The sequence below is a fragment of the Botryllus schlosseri genome, chromosome 1, assembly GCF_051294905.1.
Source record: "Botryllus schlosseri isolate E-star chromosome 1, Bs_hap1, whole genome shotgun sequence".
NCBI classification, from domain to species: domain Eukaryota; kingdom Metazoa; phylum Chordata; class Ascidiacea; order Stolidobranchia; family Styelidae; genus Botryllus; species Botryllus schlosseri.
The window spans coordinates 24,276,674-24,299,673 of record NC_137236.1 but is presented as its reverse complement, the minus strand read 5'-3'; the positions used below and the strand labels follow the sequence as shown (position 1 = coordinate 24,299,673).

Below are 23,000 nucleotides of genomic sequence, written 5' to 3'. Positions count from 1 at the left end.
ATTTAGCCACCTTTGAATCAATGGCTTTGGACTCGGGTTTTTCGCTTCATCCGTCATTCTTTTCAGGAGCCCAAAAACCCCCATATTGTCAGTGATTATTGTGAAGGGTAAAGCGCGCAGCATCGACTGCCATTTCTCCACTGAGTCCTTCAGGGCTTTCAGCTCCTTAGTGCACGGGTCATAGGCTTTCGCCGTCGGAGTCATCCACTTTTGACTGTAGTAAGCGATCGGGTAAACCTCTTTAAAAGGGGGATTTTTCCCCACATCCGTTTGAAAAATTACGGAGCCAAATCCTACATCTGATGCATCAGTTTCCACAAAAATAGGAAGTCCTGGATCCAGATGATACAATACCTTGGTACTGTCGAGTGAGGCTTGAGCTATTTTGTAGTCTTGCAATAATTCTTCGGTCCAAAGCACCGGTGTCATTTTACCTCGAGTCGCTGGGACTTTTCCCGTTAGCGCATCAAATTTTGCCAACTTCAAGCTCAACTCTGGGATGTGCTCCGAAATGTAGCGTAGAGCGCCAATCCATCCACGTAATTCATATATATTTCGGGGTGGTGAAAGCTCCAGCAGAGCCCTTATTCTCTCGGGCTGGACCTCGATTTCTTTTCCCGTCAAGGTCGCTCCTAGCAGATTCACTCTCCGTTTTCCAATAAAGCATTTATTGATGCTGAGCGTCAATTTCATTTTAGCAAGCTGTTCAAATACCAGCCGCAGAAGCAGCAAATGGTCTTCTACCGTTTTTGTGCTAAGGAAAATGTCGTCTATGTAGGCCTCCATAGGCGTCGCATTCTCCTCATCCGATCGGCCATTTTGCTTCATGTGTTGGCGATACTTTTCCGTGATGGGTTTCACCACGCATTCTTGCATGTTAGCGCTCCAAAGAGCAACAGCGGTCTTCAATCCCATCACCATCTTGCGCCATCTTACGTGCATTCCTTTGATTGCTATCCCCACATATTGCTTGGATCTTTCCGTGATATCCATGTGGAAGTAGGCTTTCTCCAAATCTAGAAGAGAGAGCACTTCTCTACCCTGGGCGAGTTGTTTTACATCTGGTACTAAGGGTGGAGGGACTTCGATTGACTTTATAACAGCGTTCAGGGGCTGGAGATTCTGTACGACTCTCCATGATTGCTTCCACCCGTCTTCCTGCTTCTGTCTTTCATTCATCTTTTGTGGGACGACAAAGATGGCCAGTTTCCATTCGGCAAATCCTTGCTCAATTATTCCCAGGTCCAAGAAGTTGTCCACTGCTTCTTTTAACGCCTTCGCCTGGCCCTCCCCTTTCAGATTATAAGGTCCAGAAACAAAAGGCTTAGTCGAGGGATCCTTGAGCTCTATGTCACACTTATACTTCATGGCTTGAGGGGCTCGTAAGTGGCCACGCAGGTCCTCTAGTTCAGCTGCGTAAGGCTCATAGACGGCTTTCCAAACTTCGTCGGCAATGATGGTATTTTCCGGGGTCGTTAGATCAGGAGGTTTGTATGGAAGTTTCGCTAGTGCTACCGATTGTGCACAGAGACTTTCGAGTTCCGTCTTAACGCTAGGACTGGTACCTTGTTGTAAGGTGTACGTGGTAACAGGGCCAATTATCGGCCGATGCGAATCACGTGAAAAACGGGGTTTTGGTGTTGGTGGAGAGAGGGCGAGGTTCTTCGTTGTCAGCGGGGATTCCCTACCTATCCAATCTGACCTCTGAGCTCGGTGCGTGCCCACACCTACCGTCACGCCGACGGACTCGATCTCCGCCGGGGGCCCTGTTTCTGGGGAGACGTGCATCTTAAAATCCCCAGACTCCTTGTCGGACGCGCCTGGACATACGTCCGGTTGACCGACAATAGCTGCTTCGTTTGAACCTTTTGGGAAATTACTCATAACTGTGGCTGTCGTCATGCATCTTTGGGCCGAATTGTTACAATTATTCTGACAAGTGCATCCACGAGAGCTTTCAGGACCAGTTTTCTCGTGCAGGTCCTTATTTACGTCAGCCGGGATTCCGCGCTCGACGTCTTCATTAATGGTGCCAGCAGGGATTCCTGTCTCGACACTAGGGGTTTCCCGTAGGTTTTTTTCGACGTTAGTGGTATTTACCAACCCGTCGTCCGCGCCAGTGGCGATTGCCATCTCGACACTTGCGCCAGCGGCGACGGCCGGCAATGATGACCGGCGCGCCGACTCGACGCTTATCTGATTTGCAGCTTCCATCAACCCATCATCGGTAGCAGCGTTGCAAGGACTGTTTCCGACTCTGGTTCCTTCCCGTCGATCGCACGAGATCTCGTCATGTAGTGTTACTAAAGACAACTCTTCGTTTGCATTAGACGGAGTTTTGAATTCAGTTGTTATGTTCGGTAATTGTTGTACCTGATCAATCCATTTTAACCCAATAATATTGAGAGGGACCCCTTTTCCGGTCGCAAATGGAACCGATAGTCCATCGAAATCAATGGTTACCAAGGAGTCAACGTGGGAAGAGCCCCCTATACCGCGTAATTTCATGTCTAAGGGTTGACGCTCCTCCCAGCTTCGTGGGTATTTGGTCTTAACGACGTTTTTCATTATCAAATTGGGGATGCTTCCCGTGTCGGCCAAGAATTTAGTTTCCGTTGTGGTGTCGACCAAATACAAGAGCCGACCGCCGAATAACTCCATAAAGTCTGGCTGTAGTGGGTTATCCGGTGTATCAAGAAATGTAAATAGGGGTAGGGAAGCATTATGTACAGTTTTTGCGTGTTGGGGTAATAAGTTATCTGGGAGCTGATTTACCGGATCAATCAGCACCCCCAGTCGTTTTTTGAGAGTCTCAAGCCTTGTTCTAGTTCCTCATCCGTCCAATGCGAGGCGTCATAGCGACGTGGAGGACGACGATATAGCGGTTCCGTCCAGGCCACTTGGCTATTGCCCTGGTTCGGTTGTTCAGGTGGACCCTGAGGACCCCACTGATCCCTATCATGCCAGTGGGTTCTATCTCTATTTTTTGGCCTAGAGTCATAATAGGCCTCGCACAAGGCAGTTCTCTGTGTCAGAGAGGGAGAACCTTGGGTGGCAAGGTATCGGTCGAGGTCCGGGACCGTCAATATGTTATTCCTTGCAAGGAAAGGCTCCCAGTTGCGTTTTGTGGACTCCTTAACGCGCGGAGGTACCGGTCGTATTCGTTTGCGAACTACCCAACCTAAAGTATCATCCTTGGCAATCACCTCCTCATTTAGCCAAAGCACGAATTTTGCCACGCAATTACGGGATTGGTGTCCCGGGGCCTTACAATAATAACAAACGGATAAGGACTGCCCCTGAGGGGGGTTCAGATACAAGCCTAGAGATGCGAAAATGTTGGGGTTCCCAAGAAAATTATACCTCTCACCTTGGCTCTCCGCGATGCGGAGGGCTTCCTGACTGCTAGACGGCGTGATTTCCTGGCTGTCCCCGCCGATTCCAGAGTCCTGTGTATTCATCATCCGAGGTCTCCGGTTCGAAGTACTTGGCCCCTGACTTGTCTGAGGAGATCTGGAGTTCCGTGTTGGTGGAACGTTCGGTCCACTCGATGCGTTGCGCCCATTTTGTGTTCGGGAAGGTTTGGCCCTGGGAGCCGGGCCCTGTCTGCCAAACCCATTTCCACTCATTACATTGGTAGGAAAACGGTTGGTCTTTGCGCCGCGAGGAGGGCCACGTCGTGGCTGCGATGCTTGCCCGACGCCGACGGGCTGCCGTGGCGACATATTCCCCGACGGTCTGGGTGGTGTCCCTCCGATCATGTGCGGAGGTTGTTGGGGTGAGGGTGGCTGCACCATCGGAAGTGGTGGTGTAGTCGGTGGAGGAGGGGTGTTTATTCGTCCATCTCCACCCCCGTGAGTAGGGTAACTGTGCATCATGGGTCCTGCAGGCTGAACATTATATATATGTACAGGTGGTAGGGGCGACGTTGTTTCGCGCGTCTTTCTGACTTCCCGAGCGGTGGGACGTACCTCTTGTTCATCCAAAAACTCAGAATTCCAGTACAACTGCAAATCCTCCGCCACGTCTTGCCAGGGCCTGCTATCCCATCCCCGCATTAGCAGTCTAAGTGCTTCTGGTAATCGTTGTCTTAGGTTGCGGAAAAGCCGCAGCCCATCCGGATTCTCTTTGATTTCAGCCTCCATGTCTATCTCTAGTTGTTTTAGGGCGCTGTTCAACAGCGGAAGAGGTTCGTCTCCCCACTGATAATTCCTCCGGAAATCGTTGATGACCTTTTCATTGTTGACCAAGCCTTGCGGGTTGGATAGCGACAATGATTTCATGACCGAGACCCATTTCGCATTTCCCGAGTTGGTGTTGAAGAAATTTCCTAGCTGATTAGCTTGTTTGAGGCGACCCGCACTTCGCAACTTCTTCTGCATTGCATTGGCCAGGATTATATCTGTATCAGTATCACCCTCGCCGTGTCGTATACGTCTCATCGTATTAGCCATCCACTTTAGAAGGGGCATATCCCCAGGGTCCATCATTAGCTGAAGCATCTCCTTTTCCGACTGGAACCTTTCGGGCGTAGTTAACACCGGGTTCACGGCATCATTCCGTGGTTGATCTCGTGGAAGTCTCGGCCTCCCTTCGCTCTCTCTCGGAGTAGATGCGTATCGAGGTAACCTGAGGTACTCAGAGATGTCTGACATATTCTCTTCGGGTTCGATTGGGTTGGGCCGACCAGAGTCTCGCTGAAGCGCGCGTGTGGTCTCCCGAATGGCCTCCCGTGCCTCCGCTATTTGTCTACCCAATCTGTCCAATTGGGCATCAGTATCTTCACCCGAGTCCTCAGGATCTTCGCTACCGTCTTGTCGGTAATTCGTTCTCCCTTCTTGAAAGGTAACGCGCCTTGTTGGAGTGCTGGCCGCACCTTGTGTCCTGGTTCGGGTTCCTTCAGTTGCCCGTTGATCGCCGAACCATGCCCCGAGCCGTTCTCGAGCCTGTGCATAGTCATCGTCCGAATCGGTGTCGGTTCCGGTTTCTCTCAGCCGGAATCGACTGGGTGTATCTACTAGGTTTCCCCTTCGTCGTCCGTGGCGTGTCCCATTTCGAACCGGGAAGCATGGGGTCGTTCCTGGGCGAGAATCTGACAGCGACCTCGGCTTGGAACCTGGTAACGTAGGGTAGACTGCCGTCACGGTATGGCAATCCAGGCCCTTTTCGACTGTAAACGTGGGTAGGGGCGCTGTCGCCCTAGGCGATTCCCCAACGGGTGGGTCATACGCCGGTGGAGGTGCTGTAGCCATTACGGACAGAGAAGGTGGTGGCGGTGGTTTATCCCCAACCACTTGTGCATGGGCTTTGCCCAGCTCAAATTCCGATTTCAGGATTTCATTGAGGACTTCCGTAGAGACTTTCCCGCTGACCTTCGAAGTGGCATCACATACCGCTTTCAGGTCGGCTTGAGCTCGCCTGACTTCCTTCTTGGCCTTTTCCAGCCCCTTCATTGTCTCGGGCAGAGTTGATTTGACTTCTTTTAGCACTTTCGTTTGGTCAGCCACGTCTTTTGCCATTTGTCTTTCTTGTTGTCTGACGTCTTCGTGGCGTTTTTGCGTGGCTTTCAGCAGCTTGATACCCTGCTCGAGCTCGCCTGCCGCCTTTGACGACTTACTCTTCTTTTTAAATAATTTTAGCATTTTTCGCATAGTTCATATAACTTTTGATTGTCTGTATTTTGGTCCCGTACCTTTTATTGGCTAGGGGAAGTACCGTTACGAAGTAGATTACCCGCGGACGTGGCTTTGTTGTTCTCGATCACTCGCCCTTGCGTTGCAGGTACGGAATACCTTCCGAAGATAACTGGGTCGGTTCCGTTGGCGATTGCCACAGCAAATCCGTTACGTGGGACAGTAAGTGCTTCGGCCGTTGTAGTGACGTCGTTAGAGAGACCTTCAGGGTTTGTAGTGGGAAAGAATACCGGCACGAGGTGTACGTAGACCGACGCCAACGTTATTAGCAGAGATATAACAGAAGTGATTACCGTCACTCCGAGCACGATTCTCACGAGGGTCGTCTTCGCGCACATTAATAGGTCACTGTTTTTTCACCGGAAAAATCTCGCCGATGGCTCCAGTAATGTCTTTATAGTGCAGCTCCGATAACGATTGTTATGCGAGTCGTCTACACTTGGTTCGGATTATTTCGCGGTGAGGAGTTGACCTTCTATTGCGCTGTATTGTCCAGACGACGTCCGTGGGTGTTGATTGAAGCAGCAGTAGTTGCAGTAGTGGTACCTTTCAGTATCAGACAATGACCCTTAGGTCCAGAGTACTAAACTAGTCTTATATAACGTGTAATTAAGCCTTAATACAACCTTAATACAACCAAATACTCCAATTAAATATCATGCAGACAGAATGAGGTATCTAAGCAAAACTCGGTTAATATTGGCATATAGAATATCCATCAATTATAACACAAGATAAAGCTTAAACCTATTCATATTCATGCACGATTAAATGTATTTTAAATACTCCAAGGTTTGTTTTCACATATAAACTATGCGACGGCCTTTCCTGCCGAAGTGGTATCTTTCAGGGTTTGTTAACACATAATTAATGTGACGGCCTTTCCTGCCGTAAAATAACTCATAGGTTTGTTTACACATATAATGCATGTGACGGCCTGTCCTGCCGTAAAGTTCATTCATGACATATCGCTACATGATACACCATTCAATCACAATAGTCATGCACGATCCAATGTTTTAATCACTATCTGTTATATCTCTGGGTTCCTTTGTATCGGTGTGTATAAGCTTTTTATTCATTCGTATGTACCGTGTCTCACAAACAATCGATCTGATTTACCACGAATCTTTAACTCTACACATGCTCCAATAAGGTAGAGGTTCCTAGCTTAGTCTAAGGGTGCGTAGCTAGTTATAACGCATAACTCCGGGAGGTTCCAACATTAAGGACTTTGTATCGTTGACCCGATTAACATGGCCATATGCCAATTAAAGTGCACTTGATGATACTACCCTTAACAAGGTGTTGCTTATTCGAACACTGTTAGATACCCAGGGTCCCTTTTACGGGTTTCTGAAGAAATCCCTAACCATTTCTAATCCTAAACTTCTATCCCGTTAGGGTGAAGGGTCCCGACACTAATATAGGGCGTGGTCGGTGTATAACGCCTATGTAAAGCCTACAGGCATAGTACTTGCTATCATATTGCTGTAGTAACAACCAATTATTCACATAATAAATGTTCACTAACCCATACACATATCTACGATATAAAATATTAGCGCCATTTTAAAGCAACCTGATGGTATTGATCAAAGGTACAGTAAAGGCAGCGCTTGAACAAAATGGCGTCAGTTTACAATAATACATCAAAGTAACCATCACGTGAAAATATCAGTGTCCTGTTATGACTCACGCGTCTCGTCATCATGCCGCAGATAGATTCATGTCGTTGTTCGTCGGCACCCTCTCTGACCTCCATCATCGTATGTTCAGGACATATTTGGCAATCGTACGCTTGGGTACTCTGTCTCGTGCATCTATTTCGAACCCGATTTCTTCAACTCCCTTGCTGATGAAACGATTCTTCTGCGTATCTTTTCTTGATTTTGCAGCCGTCTTGGTCGTTTCTTTTCTCCGCTGTCTTCAACGCGACTTCTTGCGCGCATTGTTTGGCACGTTCCAACCTTTGGTTCACTGGTCCTTGCTGAGCAGTGATTGATAGTGCCGGATTTCTTCTCATCTCGTTCATTTGACTTCATTAAGCCCTAGATTCTATCGAGGGGAGCAGTTTTTCGGGACTGTCGAATAGTAATTTTAGAGTTGGTACCACCAAGCCGTTCATTAATGCCAACAGAATGTCCAGTTCATATCGATACTCTCATGCCATCTCAATACTTCAGTATTATGGCCTCATTGCGAGCAGGGCAACGAATCTTGGGCATGTTTTCGAGACGCTCTTCTTGTCATACTAGTTGTAGATACATTCGATGCGCACAGGGAGGACATTAAATACACACATGTCGGAATATTGCGTCATTTGCTATCGTAACGTTTCCGAAATACAATAATTTGCATGCACGTACTGATCATGGTGCCATAAGTGCACTTGTCAGACACATCCATTTCGTGAAACGAATGTGCAAACAAGGCGGGTCTTATTCTAATGTCATACTCGATCATCGACACATCAGTTTCGAAAAACGAATGTGTGGACAACTTCAACCATGGGTTACTTTTCTAAGGTCCTTATATTAGCAGTACTGGCCTGAGGTATTCCTAATGTTATAGGCCTATTATTTCCGATTATAATATTCATTTTTATTCATCCTATGTAATGCCATAGCAATCTACAACGTAGTTACGTTGTAAATCGCTATGGTAGCACCTTAAACGTTTTGGAATATCTGTCGGTCTTTCACCAGGGTCTACCACCGAGGTACCGACCTATAATACAATAGCAACCCTAAACTTTTGGAATCTATGTCGGTCTTCTCCAGGGTCTACCACCGAGGTACCGATCTATATCCATTGTGGATATTGTCCTTAACATTTTGGAAAATCTGTCCGTCTTATCCAGGATCTAACATCGAGGTACGGATTTAGTATACACGTAGCCCCTTTTTTTTTTTATTTTTTTTTTTTATCTATATATATTTTTTTTTCTCTCTTATGTACACATACTACTTCTCTCCCGTTGCCAGGTGATCCGACGGCGTTCGATCAATTTTCAGTCATCTATTTCTCTACGCTATTCCGTATAGGTGATTTACCGATACTATTTCTTGAATATTTCTGTGTATATAATATGGTATCAATATGTACGATTATTTATGTCGGTTATATTTTTGTAGGATAGGATTGGCTTACATTCCTTCAAGATCAAGGGTCCTAGTGACAATGGGAGGTCAAGACTCCCCAACCTCTACTGAAAAAGGGGTACATCAATGACTTAAAGAGAGTAGGAACCGATCACCTCCACCTTTAAGAGATCACCACATTATACAAAAGTCGAGCATACATCACCTTGATACGTCGAAACGAGGATCAGTGGCCAATATACGCAAGAATGCCTGAAACCGTTCCTCATGGGTTACACCTCTCTTCCAAAGCCATTCCTGGATGTACTCCGAAATGAGAGGTCGGGCTATGCCCCTCATTCTTCTTATCGCTGACTTGAAAAAATCCCAAGAAACCTCGATCAACTGTGTATGGACGCCTGTTTGGCTGTTAACATACTCCCTACGATGGTTGACCGTGAAATGCTTATAGCCCATTCCTAGCTGCTCCAATTTGCGGTAGCTCGCGAAGGAATCGGTCCAGATCGTTGTCCCCTTTTTTACATTTCTCATGATTATTTCCGACAGAACAGATGCCGTCCTACCCTCTTCAGGTACCAATTCTGCGAACATCTCGCGGGTCGTATCATCTATTCCGGCCAAGATCCAACGCTGACGTTTTATATGCCTTCCGCGCGGATTTCCGGGCTTCCGCTTGGCAATAAACGTTTCGTCCAGCTGGCATATGTGTCCAGGACCCCCAATGAGGGTCCCTCTCTTCTTCATCTCGTAGAAACATACTTTCCTTAGCTTCTTGGTCCATTTTACTACAGTCCGCTTACTCACTTCTGCCTCAAACGCAATTTGCCTTTGTGGTACGTCTATAGTCCAAAGATAGGTGAGGAGCATGAGCTTATAGAGTTCCAACTTACTCCCTTCGAATATTGAATGTTTTCTTATGGAGGTAGTTGTTTTGCACTTGGGGGTAGAGCATCGCCACCAGTAACCGTCCGCGATTACTTTGCAAACTTCTTCCGCCATTTCCCCATTGCATTTGTGACAGGTAACCCATTTGGCCAATAATCGATGGGTCCTCAAAAACCGTACGCAATCCAGTGTACTTGAGGCGTCGGCAAGTCGCAAAAGATGTCGTAAATTATATCTATCGTGCTTTGGTTTCATCACTATTTTCTTCCGAACCGGTGTTCCGAGGTGGTTATAAATTTCTTTGCCTTTTTTCAATTTTCGAAGGTTGACGCAATATTATTGCATTCTTCCCTTTATTCCTATATATCTGTATCACTATTTCCCTTTTTTTCTTTTTCACAGTATTTCCTTTAATACCCACATTATAGAATGAAACTAAACAAAAAAAATTTTTTTTTTATTTTTTCTATTTTTATTTTTATGATATCAGTATTATCTTATTTTTATCCTATCGAAACGCATTATCCCGGCACTTTCAGAGCCATATATTCGCAGTCGGCCTTTTCTAGGGAAAGCGAACGTGCACTCGCAAGTGCGTAAATTTGAACTTCCGGGAAAATCACCCATTTAATGAGATTACGTTCGGTATCCTCCTTGCTCAACATCTCTCCCCACACTGGGTGTGCTGCTTTTAAGTCTCTTACCCAGCTTATGCTGATTTCTGCAAATGCCATTCGAAGAGGCCATTCAGGGTGAAGACTCCCTGCGTAGGTATCTTCCCATTCGACTTCATCAAGGTATTTACCCGGCCAATCACAGTCACACGTAGGGAGGTTACTCTTTTCTTTCCAATATCGGAGTCGTAGATTAGAGTCGTCGTCTAATATATCACACAGATGATCTATTAGTGAGTGAGTCGTCATGAGAAACTTCAATGACTTTAGCCCAAGGTCAATGAATTCCTCCTCTTGGGGTTTCCATATAAGATGTTCGGTCGCAGGTTCTCCACAACGTAAGCCCAAGCACATTCTAACGTTAATATTTACGCTACAGATACTATAGACCCTTAATACAACACATATGGGAGGTTTCAAACCGGCCCTTTTTTACGCGTCTTTTTGTATCTAGATTAGTCCAACTAATATGGTATATATTACGCTTGGCATGTAGAGTTCTCCGCAGAGTGCACTGCGTGTAGCGTCAATTTTGTTATCAACTAGCCGCCCACAGAACGCGTGGTGATAGTTCTCGGCAGCTTATAATTAGGCTCAACGCCGACTGGATATATAAACAGTCCGTGCTGGCGCCCAATGTTGAAGCGATCGAGCCCAAGTAACGGAAACCCACTACCCCTCACAAGGGCGTTTTTTTTTTTTCACTTTCAATAGTGGCTTAGCTTGGAAAATTGACATATCCTAGCTCGTCAAACTTCTCGGTGCCACTGTCGCGGTGCCTCAGCTTGTAGTAGCATAAGTGGTGACAGCTCTCGGCAGCGCACAGCTGAGCGCAACCCCGGCTTACTAAAGCCACAGCCATTGATAGCGCTCAGCCCAGGCGCTATTGAGAATAAGCACCGGGACTTATTCCCCACACATAAACCCTCAAACCGCATTGACATTGTTTGGGAGTTTTAACACCTCCCAGTTGGTCATCCTATCATCCCTGTCATGGTTAGTCGACTTGTAGAAGCATGCGCAGTGACAGTACTCGGCAGCTCATAGTTGAGCGCAACGATAGCTGAGTAAATAGACAGCCAGTTGCAGCGCCCAAAAATGGGCTACCCAGTAAAAGTAAAATAAATCTATCGCCCCCCACAAAGGCATTCTTTTATTGTTTTATATTTTTTTTGGATGATTTTATACTCCGTATAACCTTTATCTTTAGTTTTCTCTTTTGTAAGTTTTTATATCTTATGTACATATTTCAAGATTAATTCATTTTATATTTTTTTTTACAATAGGTTTTTATTTTTTAGGATTTTTATCTTAGTGGGTATTATACTATGATACAATACGCGTATATATACAATTTAATATATCTCTCCACCCCAGCCTTCCCCCCTTCTATTACAGGAATTGTCAACGGTCACATTTCTTCCAGCATACTTACAATCGTGTCAAATGGGAGGCGAGGTCTTCCCATAGTTAACCAAAGTGTTACACCGGATAGGAAGTGCCGAGAGCCGTGCTCATTGTTTATCTACATAACTCCATCACGTGAGCACCTGATAAACCTAATTTTTCCCATTAATATTAATCGTCAGACACTCAAAAAGATGACACCTCTTACCATTTGGTAAGTGCCAAGCGGTGCCATTTGGATCCATAGAGTGAGAGGGGTGCCAAGAGGTAGGGATGGGAGTATGTCTTCCATATAAATGTACAATACTATTTACAGATATAATTTGCGGTTTAGATATAGTCAATAACAGTTCAATAATAGTTAACTTCATATCTATCCGAAATTCTCGAGGCGTTCTGCGTTCGTCACGATCGAGATTTCACAAAAAATTATAATATATATACGTAATATATAAGCAGCAATTTAAAACAATTTTAAAAATGTCTCGTGGATATATCATTGATATCGCGCGGAGCCGACTGTAGCGAGGACTCAATAAAAGGGCAAGAAATGTAAGTAAATTTAAAACTCAAATATAATTAATAGATTAGCAAAACATTTCATAATGAGAATAGGGTGATTTTTCACGGGGCAGGGGGTCTGGGAATGTTACCCGCTTTTTGCTACTATCTTCTCCTTCTTGTGACGACTTTTCGGGTGGAAGGGCTATTGCAATTGGACCACATTACTCTCGTAAATGATTGTGGCGTTAAAACAAATCATTCACTACAACGCACGTCCTCAATTGCATTTATACCCTGTGATTTAATACAAACACTCTGTGTAACAGACAATAGACGTAGAGCGGACTTTCACTAAAGACAATACAGGTTCTATGCTTATTCGAAAAATCATTTTTGTATATAAGGTGGGAATTGCGCAGCCTTGTATTCGAGTAAATGAACTATCCATAGTCCCCGAGATGTTTTTTCAGGGGCACACTTAGCGATTCAATCACAATACAATGTCTTTTACTTTCTGGAACTTAACATAAATTTTGTGTATCGGTATAATAAATCCGAGTATATAATAAATGAAATACAAGAATACAGCTTCTACTTTAGAGCTATTCTCCAAGTACACTGTATTCTGACTCAAATTCTTCTTCCGTTAAGTTGAGCTAGACAGGGATGCCGAATTATTACGCTTGTCCTAATTCCCTATCAGCTATAGCCTTATTAATTTAGTTGTCTCGGCTTGTCTGGTAGTCTAATCACCACCAGTCCGTTTACGGTCTTATTTAGTAGTTCTTCGAGGCGTTATTCCTCGTTTCTTCAGCCAGAAAATTATAGCAATTAGGATAGTTAGGCCGAGAGAGGTCAAGCCCGCACTTATGATATTCGCTCGCGTCGAGTTGGTGGCCCCAGGGTATGACATGGGATTCGTTTCTCTGACTTTGCCCACTAGATCCCTACGGGATGACTTCATTTGTTTCCCAAGAGAAGGATAGGTGTGCGTTACGTTAGCAGCGTTGTACTCCAGTTTCAAATTCCGAAGTTCTGGCATTATTGACAGCAGGGAATCACCAAAAGATTGAATAGAATTGTAGCTGATATCGAACGTATGCAAATGCAGAAATATTTCACTAGGGGAAAACGAAAATGTCAGTAATTTGTTGTACGATAGTGTTAGGACTTGTAGATTAAGCAATGTCTTAAGTAGCGGCATTTTGAACTCAGATATTTCGTTGCCATCTAAATGCAGAACCTCAAGCTCACCCAATCCCTGGAAAGCCCCGTCCTCAATGACGTCTATATAATTCCCTGATAAATCCAGCACTCTAAGATGACGTAGAGGCTCGAACGTCCCGTTTTTCAGTCTCTTTATGGCATTGTTGTTTAACGACAGTTCTCGCAAAGATTTCAATTCTCCAAACACCGACGCATCAATTTCTTCCAATAGATTGCTGCTAAGATATAGGGATTCAAGGCGCTGCAGGCCCGCGAAACTTCCCCTTTCAATCCGCGACACGTAGTTCCGCCTTAAGTCTATCTCCTTGAGTTTTGTATTGTTACGAAAAACACCCCTTCGGAGCACTTCGATTTTGTTCCAGCCGCAGTGCAATATTTCCATGTTATCATACTTGTGTAATTGATTTTCGGTGAGTTCACGTATACAGCTGTCGTTGATGACTAGTCGTAATGTATTCCGACATGACTTCGCCTCATATATACGATCGGGATCGGGAATTCTAGTGTAATTTGAATGATCACACCATAGTGTTACGTTTCTCCCTTGCATGCACTCCGGGTAGAGACAGGTTCGTTTGTCGTCTGTTGTGCATTTCATTCGCTCTATCATGTCAGGATCGGTAGCAAAACAGATGCCGGCCCATACGATTAGAAATTTCTTTCCACCCATTGCTTCGTTATTTAGTTAACTAGGGCTTACTTACAAACAAACAAAAAAAAACAGTATTATCCCATGAATGCCATTTCATAAAGGACCTCTTTTCAGTCGCAGCAAGCCAGTACTGAGTAAAACAGCGCTGACACTATTGGCATAAGTATTATTCACAATTACAAAGGACCCTCCGTTTTTAATTTCCCCATGGACCACGTCACGGGTCCGTTACCAAGTAATTTTAGATGCACTCTTTGGTCAATCAACATTCATAATGCTACTGGACGCGGCATGAGTCTCTCTCACGATTTCCCTTGGATACGATAGAATATAACAATAGTAAGGTTTTTTTACCGATTACTAAGCAAATTCTATTACCAAGTACATTTCATCCGTTAAAACGAGGAGGAAAACCAACTGACTTAGAGTTCAGTTTCAAGATTAAGGTTAGTCATCCCAACGGTCAATTTCTCTGAATTCGTCCCAATCGAAGTTGTTGGTTGTTTCATTTTCATCATCGGATGACAGAAGTATGACAATATTTTCGTCTGAGTCCTCGTAACTCTCATCTCCTGAATCGTCGTATGAATCCGTCACGGCTTCTTCCGATTCATAACTCCCATCCAAGTCAGTCAGATCATCTCCACTCCCGGGGCTCATGTCTGAGTCGGTCACGTCACTTCCGCTATCGGAAGTGACGACAGAACCAGCCGTGTCATCGTCAGATTCACTACTATCACCCAAGATGATCGCACTATCTTCACTTCCGAAGCTCATGTCTGAGTCGGCTATGTCACTTCCGCCTTCGTAAGTGGCATCGGAGTCAGTCATGTCATCTCCAGATTCCCAACTATCATCCAAAACGACCATACTATCTTCACTTCCGAAGTTCATGTCTGTGTCGGTTATGTCGACTTCGCTACTCTCCATGAAGACTGTATCTAGGGAATCAAGGTACTCTGCGTATGCCAAGTCGATGTCTTCAATATTCACCACCCAATTCCCAGAACGCAGCTGCTCATAATTCGCGGGTGCGACCATCTCTTTGGCTATGATTAACTATTTTATGGACACTTAATGAAATCTTTTCGGTTCTGTGACTCTGTTTAGCATGTGAGTGTAGTTTGGCAATGGGGAATCGGCGAGTATTACGGTTACTCATATCGTGACACAAACGGTCAATGTATACATGTACATTAGAGAACAAAAAACTTCCAAAGAACAATATAAAGTATTACCAAGGTTACGGAGTCCCTTTTTTTAGGGCCGGTTATTTACTTTAGTGCTTCCCAAAAGAGATGAAGCGCGCCTCTGTAAGTATTAGTAACGTCAGTTCGAATCAAAACACAATAAGATATATTACAAGTAGTTGTTGGTATCATTTTCCAGATAAACACGTGTTATTGAACACAACGCGCATCCATTTTGAAATATACATGTTCATATATAGTTTTGTCTATTCCCCGGTCCGAAACACGGTTCGTACGAAGGGCCGAATCGCTTCAGTCTTGCTCTCATCACCCCGGAAATACCAACGGTAACATACGTGTTGTAAAATGACCGCCACATCGGGTATTCGATCATCTCTCCAGGCTTCGTGTTTAAGTAATTCACCACGAATGAGACTAACTAATATTTCATCAGAATTTATTAGTCCCCCTCCCCGCAACTGATATTCAGTCCGCGCCTGTTCTAACTCCATTGGGGTCCCCAATTCGAAAGCAAGGCTGCAATATACCAATATCGGATAGATCGTATAGGCTATGAAACGAGCCACCCACAGTGACATAGTGCTTCCCTTATCCCCATGTAAGCAACGATAGCGCCAATTCCCCCTTTTTATCTCCAGAATTCTTTTTATCATATGTAACACCCCATCCACAAGATCCGGGCAATCATTAGGTAAGTCACGGCTATCAATTAAGAATTGATAAATTCGAATAGCCTCGACGGCGGTAGCCCTCGCGCGGTCTACATTGTTAAAGAAAATATGGGGTTTTAACCCTGTATTAACCTCATCGTCCGTTAGGTGACAACATTCGGGCGTTTGTTGAGTTAGTTCGTCCCACAATTCATACCTTTCCTGGAATTGACAAACCCTCATTTGGAAATCCAAAGCAATCTGCTCCGCACTTTCGCGAATTATACCTTTCCACTCTTCCGTATAGAACTCTCTTCGTTCAAACGCTTCCAGAAATCCACCTTCCCTTCTTTGCAATTCCCAAATTTCCTCCCCTGTGCAATCTTCTCCTACCTTTACCACGATAAGCCGTCGTATCCCAAGGATCATCCTCGCTGGATGTCCTTCCCGGATAGTTTTTAATATGTCCTCTTCGTTTATGCTACCCAGAACGTTGGTACGCTGGTTCTGACCAACTCGAATTAGTCCGACACACCTTATACATTGAAAAGGTCGCTCAGGGGAGCCGAGGTGTTGGTGTTTTCCTTCACTGATGGCGACCACATTAAGTCGTTGCCCGACGTGAACATAGACTCCAGAAAGTAATTGTGGAGGGCGGTCAACCATATTATCTACTGTCCCGTCAATAATCCTGACATTTGATGTTACTCTCTAAATACAAATTTCAACACTTGTAAAACTTACATTAAGACATTCCTAGCAACATATGCCCGGTATATAATTAAATAGAGGAAGAACAGTCATATTTCTCCTCCGTAACGCAATATGCACGCAGGCGGTAGATTTACACAAAATAACTATATCGTACGCAATTACTCGTCCCGACTCGAATCGCCCTTCTCTCAGCGCATCAATCACACTAACAAAAAAAAAACGTCAATATCGAAAGACTGCTCGCTGTGTACAGGAATATTTATTTACCGGTCAAGTCAATTCCGGCCAGTCGTCAGAGTACCCCATTACTCTCTGCGACGGATTTTGGGGTATGTCATCATAGCACACGCATATGCATAGAATGGTAACCACCCGCAAAGATATTCCAATAATAGTAGGATTTTATGTTAGAATTCACCGGTAGCATCGTAAAATGTCGCTCGGGAGAGTTCTCCGCGAAACTGATCGAATCACTCTTATCGCCAATGACAATCAGTCGAATTTTTAAGATACTAGTTTTTACAACTATCACAAGGTCCGTATAACTCGTTATATGGGCAGATGTAGGTCCTGACGCAACTATCCCAATCTCTTTGTGTGATTATTCAATTTTCTTGACTTCCCCTCAAATCGTCCCCGGCCGCCCCGGGGAAAGGCCGACTCAAGGTCCCAGTCAGGACTGGTGCTTGATGATTGAGATCGATTACTCGCGGCGTTTTGCATGTGGGTACCCGAGTTGCATGATAGGGAACACTTGAACCGCAATCGCTAAATTCCGGCCGCCCGTCTACGGCCATTAACTTCCGACCGCCTGGTTTTTGTTGTTTTTGATTGGCGGATTCGATTCTTTTCCTGTAGAATCCGGATGGCTGCCCATTAAACAGAGAAAATCTATTTCCCATGTAGCCAAAGGCCACCTTATTGCCGTAGGCAAATATCCAAGGGTCGGGACTTCCTGCGCAAAGGAATTCATATTCGCAATCTCGTGCCTTTACTGACTGACTGATTGTCATCTCCCTTTCAGCATTATATTGTTCTAAAAGTAGCGAGATCCCTGTCAATATGGCCTCCGCATAGAGCACATAGAGTATTATGTTTCCCTTATGTTCGTCATCAAGCTTCCCCAGGTCGCCATTCATTCTACTGGCTTCCGCGACGCATTGAGCGCAAAAGTTCATAACTTCATTGACATCGGCAGACTGCTGAAAATACGGCTTTACGTAAAGGCCGACCCAGCACTCTTCACAGCCAACGTTTCCCATGCCCTTAGTCCCCAAGGCCTCCATTTCCTCTCTGTACTTAGGATAGGTGCAGTATTGCCAAAACCGTACGCGGGGACTATCACATCCGATAGTCCCTAGCAATATATTCATTAACCGTTCCTTTACATGTAAGGTTCTGATAGCTCCCAGAACCCATTTTTGTCTTACATAAACTGGTGCCCGAGCTGCCCATTCAATAACAAAGCTATGATCCGCGTTCGGTTCACATAAGAGTCCGTAGCACATTTCGTCTAGTATAGTTCTAGTCGCCACTATATCTGAATCAAATAACAAATATCGATTGTACTATGTTTTCAGCAGAAATCGCGCGGTTCCCAATAAGTAGGGCGGACTCAAAAAAAAATTGGTTCGTCGAAGTGTCCAACCTCCACGAGGGACTAAACAAATATTTACCCTTCTTCCAATACGTTCCTAAGTTTTCATCAACTATACTATGCAAAATGAGTTCTCGCCATCAATTGTTCAGCCTGCCCTTGCACACGATCGAAATGTTGAGACAAAGGCTATAGCATCGCGTTATGACCACATTACATTGCACATCGATGTAGAACTATTATGCGCCGCAAATCACGGAGTGGTCCAGCCTCCAAAGTTTTCATACTGGCCAAACGCGTTAAAGCACGACAGCAATTAAAACATCGCAAATTTGATAATAAACTCGCACAGTACCGAATTTCATGGGGTCTATTGCAATGCTCTTCAACCGGAGTTGTCATACTCTCTAGGGTGTACCAGAATTTGCAAAGGGTGTACCACTCGAATGGGGTGTACAGGGGTGTACCAGATCCGAATTACAACGAGCCGGTGGTTAGCTATTCCAAAGGCAGGTTATGGGTCAGTACAGGTTGACGCACAGGTTAATGAGCAATATGGTACGATGTTATCTCAAGTATAATACTGTACATCGCTTGATTGTGATGTCATAATCAAATATTTCCTCTATACACTTACATTAGTGATGTAAATTAGCGACAGTAGACTGTGTATAGCGTCAGACGATCTTAGGTTACTGACATCTCTTGCAGCCAATTGTACCACTAGCGACTGTACGTGGGGCAGGCCTGATACGCAGTAGGCTGGTGCGCCTGCTATCACCGCTGATCTGATTCAGTTCATGTTGTTGTACAAGAGCGCGATGTGTTCCGACAAAGCACCATGTAGCACTCAGTAACTGGCACAAAGCGATACATCAATCGGAAAATTGAGTCACTGAGCGCCGCTAACACGCCAGTAACACGCGGCAGTATCTCAGCGATCGTTATTCCCGATTCTATGATCGTAAGAACCTCACTCAGTTCATTTTAAGATCCTGACCTTGCTGTTCAACCAGTCAGGCGATGACTCCACCCTAAGCAGGCCTATATATGACGTAGTCGTAAATCAAATTCTCCTATTTGCAAAACGTGGAGAACATTTTTTGGTATAGGGGCATCGATTATATCTTTCCCGCTTTGAGAGTAGCTCAGTTGGTCTGGCGATTCATCGGCAGAGATGGCCATAGTCCGGTTCAGGAGTCGGAACCGGACTTTGAATAATTTTACTGTAGCCGGATCGGAACCGTTTCCTGAAACTGCCACCTGAGCCGGATTTACACAGGATTTGATATTCATCACACATATCAGGTGGTAAAGGTTCAGGATATCTTATTTTTAATGAAAAAAAAAAAACTACTTCGATATTATTTCTGTAGTTAAATGCATTTATTGCTAAGGATCAAGCCCCGGCTGGTTCCGACCATAAATGACCACGTTGAAACCGTTGATACCGGTCACGCCGTTGAAATTTGGCCGATGGCCGCAATCTCCTGGAACGTAGTTAATGGCGAACTTCGGAATTTAAACTTCGGTGTCTAGATTCATTTCCAAATTGAGTTTTAATTGCCATTATAAATCTGAGTTCAATGTGTTAATGTTGACAATAACTGGGCTGTTGTCAACCACTATTCACTCGTATTTTGGTGTCGTCTCAGTCTGACATAGGATTACAGGTTTAGCCAGTTCGTGGCCGTAATGAAATCTATAGTCGTGGATATACGGCCATACCGAAGATCAAAGCTGTTTCAGCACCCTTCTTAATCGATTAGGTCAACCGGACATATCAGTGAAAGTACCATCGCAGTGCCACCCTGGATTATTCTTGAAAATATACTAATTATTATTAATTCTCAATAACGCCTATATTTCAGGTTCTTAAACTCTTGAGCGACTACATAATATTGTTTAGTCATCTCCTCGGATACTATGCAGCCTATATTCACTATGTTGGGATCCTAATCTGAAATTCAAGGGTCTATCTGGTAAGCACCTTTTACCTAATAGAATTCAGATTCAGCAGGCCTCTTGCCATGGCACTGTGCACTGGCAATAGGTTACCTGACATATAACAAAATCCTTTTAGAACTGGGCATTTAAGCATGAGTGTGACCCCAGTTTTCGTTTAGATATAAATCCAATGATTTGTCCTCCCCTTATTCAATATCAATCCAAATTGCCACAATCAACTGGGCCCAAAACCTGGTCCAGTTCTAAGTGGTCAAGAATTCCAACCTGTGGTCCACAATCTGAACTTACTTTAGAATTATACAAATTTGTTAGCCTCATCAAGGCAATCCACATAGCGCATATTAGGTGTCTATGACTCTACAAATGTTTTACAAATGTGGTCTCCAATCCAAGAAATGAGGACGATTTGGTCTCATTTTCAGTAGTTTTGGAGAGGTCAATTTTTCCTGTGGCTTTAATTGAGTATTGTGAGCCAACATGTTGCAAACCACTACTAGTATAGCTCTAATTCCCGAAATTTGCGCAATAAGGTTATGTGAAGTCTTGGGTGAAGCTAGCAGGCCCATAAAGACTTTATCGGGAGTGCCTTATTGACCTGCGTAAGGGGAAAGGTTCATCACCACGCCGCTTAGTCTTCTCAAGGAAGATTGCCTGCGTATTTCGTGCCAAAAAAAAAAAAGATGCCGCCCACTGGATAAGTAGTAATTCCTTACCAGCTCCTACAGGAACTAGGTGCCACATCAGAACCCAACAATGCTCCAATGGTTATTAATGCAAATGTTCTTACTGACCTTTTGCTAGACTTTTAACACAATTTCCTTGAATTTCAGAGCAACAACCTTGACCCAAACAGTCAGTGAGACACTCTTCCCGAGCCACTCTCCACCAGCGCTGGGACCTATTCACTTTCCCGAGTCACGGTACATTCTGACTGAGCCAGGTCAAGCCAAGTCGTAGTCAAACCACCAGTGAGTCGGGTCGAATTGTCTAAGTAGAGACATGACATGTTGAGGTATTATCCAGCTTTTAACTACAAATGAGGCCTCCATCTATCCGAATTGAATAACAATTGAGAGTGGAAGAGTTAATTATGCCGAAAGTATGCTGATATCGATCGCGCACGCATAGCACTCAGTGCTGACTTTGACTGAGTTCAATCAAGTCAATCGATTTCCGAAGGTGACCGAGTTAAGTCAAGTCAAGTCAAGTCACGAGCCTGGTCACAACTCAAGTCAAATTGAATTTTCAAAGTAGAGTGAGATTCAAATCTCAAAATCATAACATTTTGCCAGCTGTGCGACAGACACATTAATTAACCATTTATCTTGAATTGAATATATATCCAATTTATTCAAATGTGGTATGTGCTGGTATGTCGTTATCAGCCAAGTCAGTTAATCAAATATCAAGCCCAATTCACATAGTACAGTGCACTACCCATTCACATGTGTGAGAATATAAATGCATGAATATATTCATTGACTCAATCATACAAGAGGCCTGGGGCGCAATGTAAATAAACACCATTTGCTTAATCATGACTCGAAATTATCTCGTAAATTCTGCTTGAGCCACAAGTCAAGTCAAGTCACCCCGCAGAGTCAGCGGTGTCTCACAAAAGCCTAGAGGCGGGCCAAGCCACAAATCGGCATAAGGAGAATATCGGTCTGGAGTCAATGACCACAGCAGCCGACAAAACACCATGAACATCTCAAGACAAACAAGCAAGTGACTGAGTAAGCCGACCCACACAGCAAAGTTGATTGCAATTGTATAAGCGATACCGTTCGCCTAGATCATACTAGAGGACCAGTCAAGGTGGCACTGAAAGCCAGATACATTGCAAGTGGGCTATATCGTTTACTACTAGTTTAACACCATGCAAGCCGCACATTTACTGAATGATTGATTAATCTCGACAGGTCACATCGGCGCATTGTCAAGAATTGGACGCATATCAGGCTCAAAGCACAAGGTTCGATCCCATTACGCCGCCAAGTCAAATCTGGCCACATGGAATAAGGATAATAGTATCAATTCCTCCAACTACTACTGAATCGCAAGGCAAGTCCTACTCCTTCATGACATACCACTTGATTAGGCCGTGAGTGGACTGCTCTGCTTAGTACAGACTTGGGTGCAACCTATAATGACTATTTTCGAAAAGAATGATAACCGCTGGCACACACATATCGAAGGTGTGCAATGAGCACTGTTAGTCTCTTATAGAATCCAGGCACCATACTAGCAGACTACGTCACTTTATCACCTGTCTAGACAAGGTTATTCAATTCATTTGTGATACAATAAGCACATGATCATTCAATCCTTACAGGTTACACAATTCAGGAAGTATTCAAGGTGCCGTGATCCAGCCAATCATCGACCCACATCTTAGAAGTCCAGTCAGGACAAGCTAAACCACGGGAAAAAAAAAAAAATTGACTTAAATTCATATTATCTGGCTATTTCTCGCACAGTACTCAATCAGTGCACAATGTTAATCCATTCAGGACATTATCCGTGGCCTAGTGAAACCAATCTGTAACAACACTGATCGTTCTATGATTTCAAGACCCAGTGTAGTTGTATAGGTTGTTGATTTGGTGTCCTACAACAGTATCAGCATTACAAGACTAGAATTCCAGGTGTTTGACAAAAGCTCTGTAGGTAATTTTGTAGCGTTAATATCATTATTGAACAATTTGGCCCTT

General features: G+C 44.4%; 1 protein-coding gene across 2 annotated transcripts in view; it reads right to left on the bottom strand.

The window, feature by feature from the left end:
• Nucleotides 1-23,000, bottom strand: part of LOC145434400 (uncharacterized) — a 110,336-nt gene that overhangs the window by 13,528 nt on the left and 73,808 nt on the right. The gene's annotated exons all lie outside the window — the stretch shown is intronic.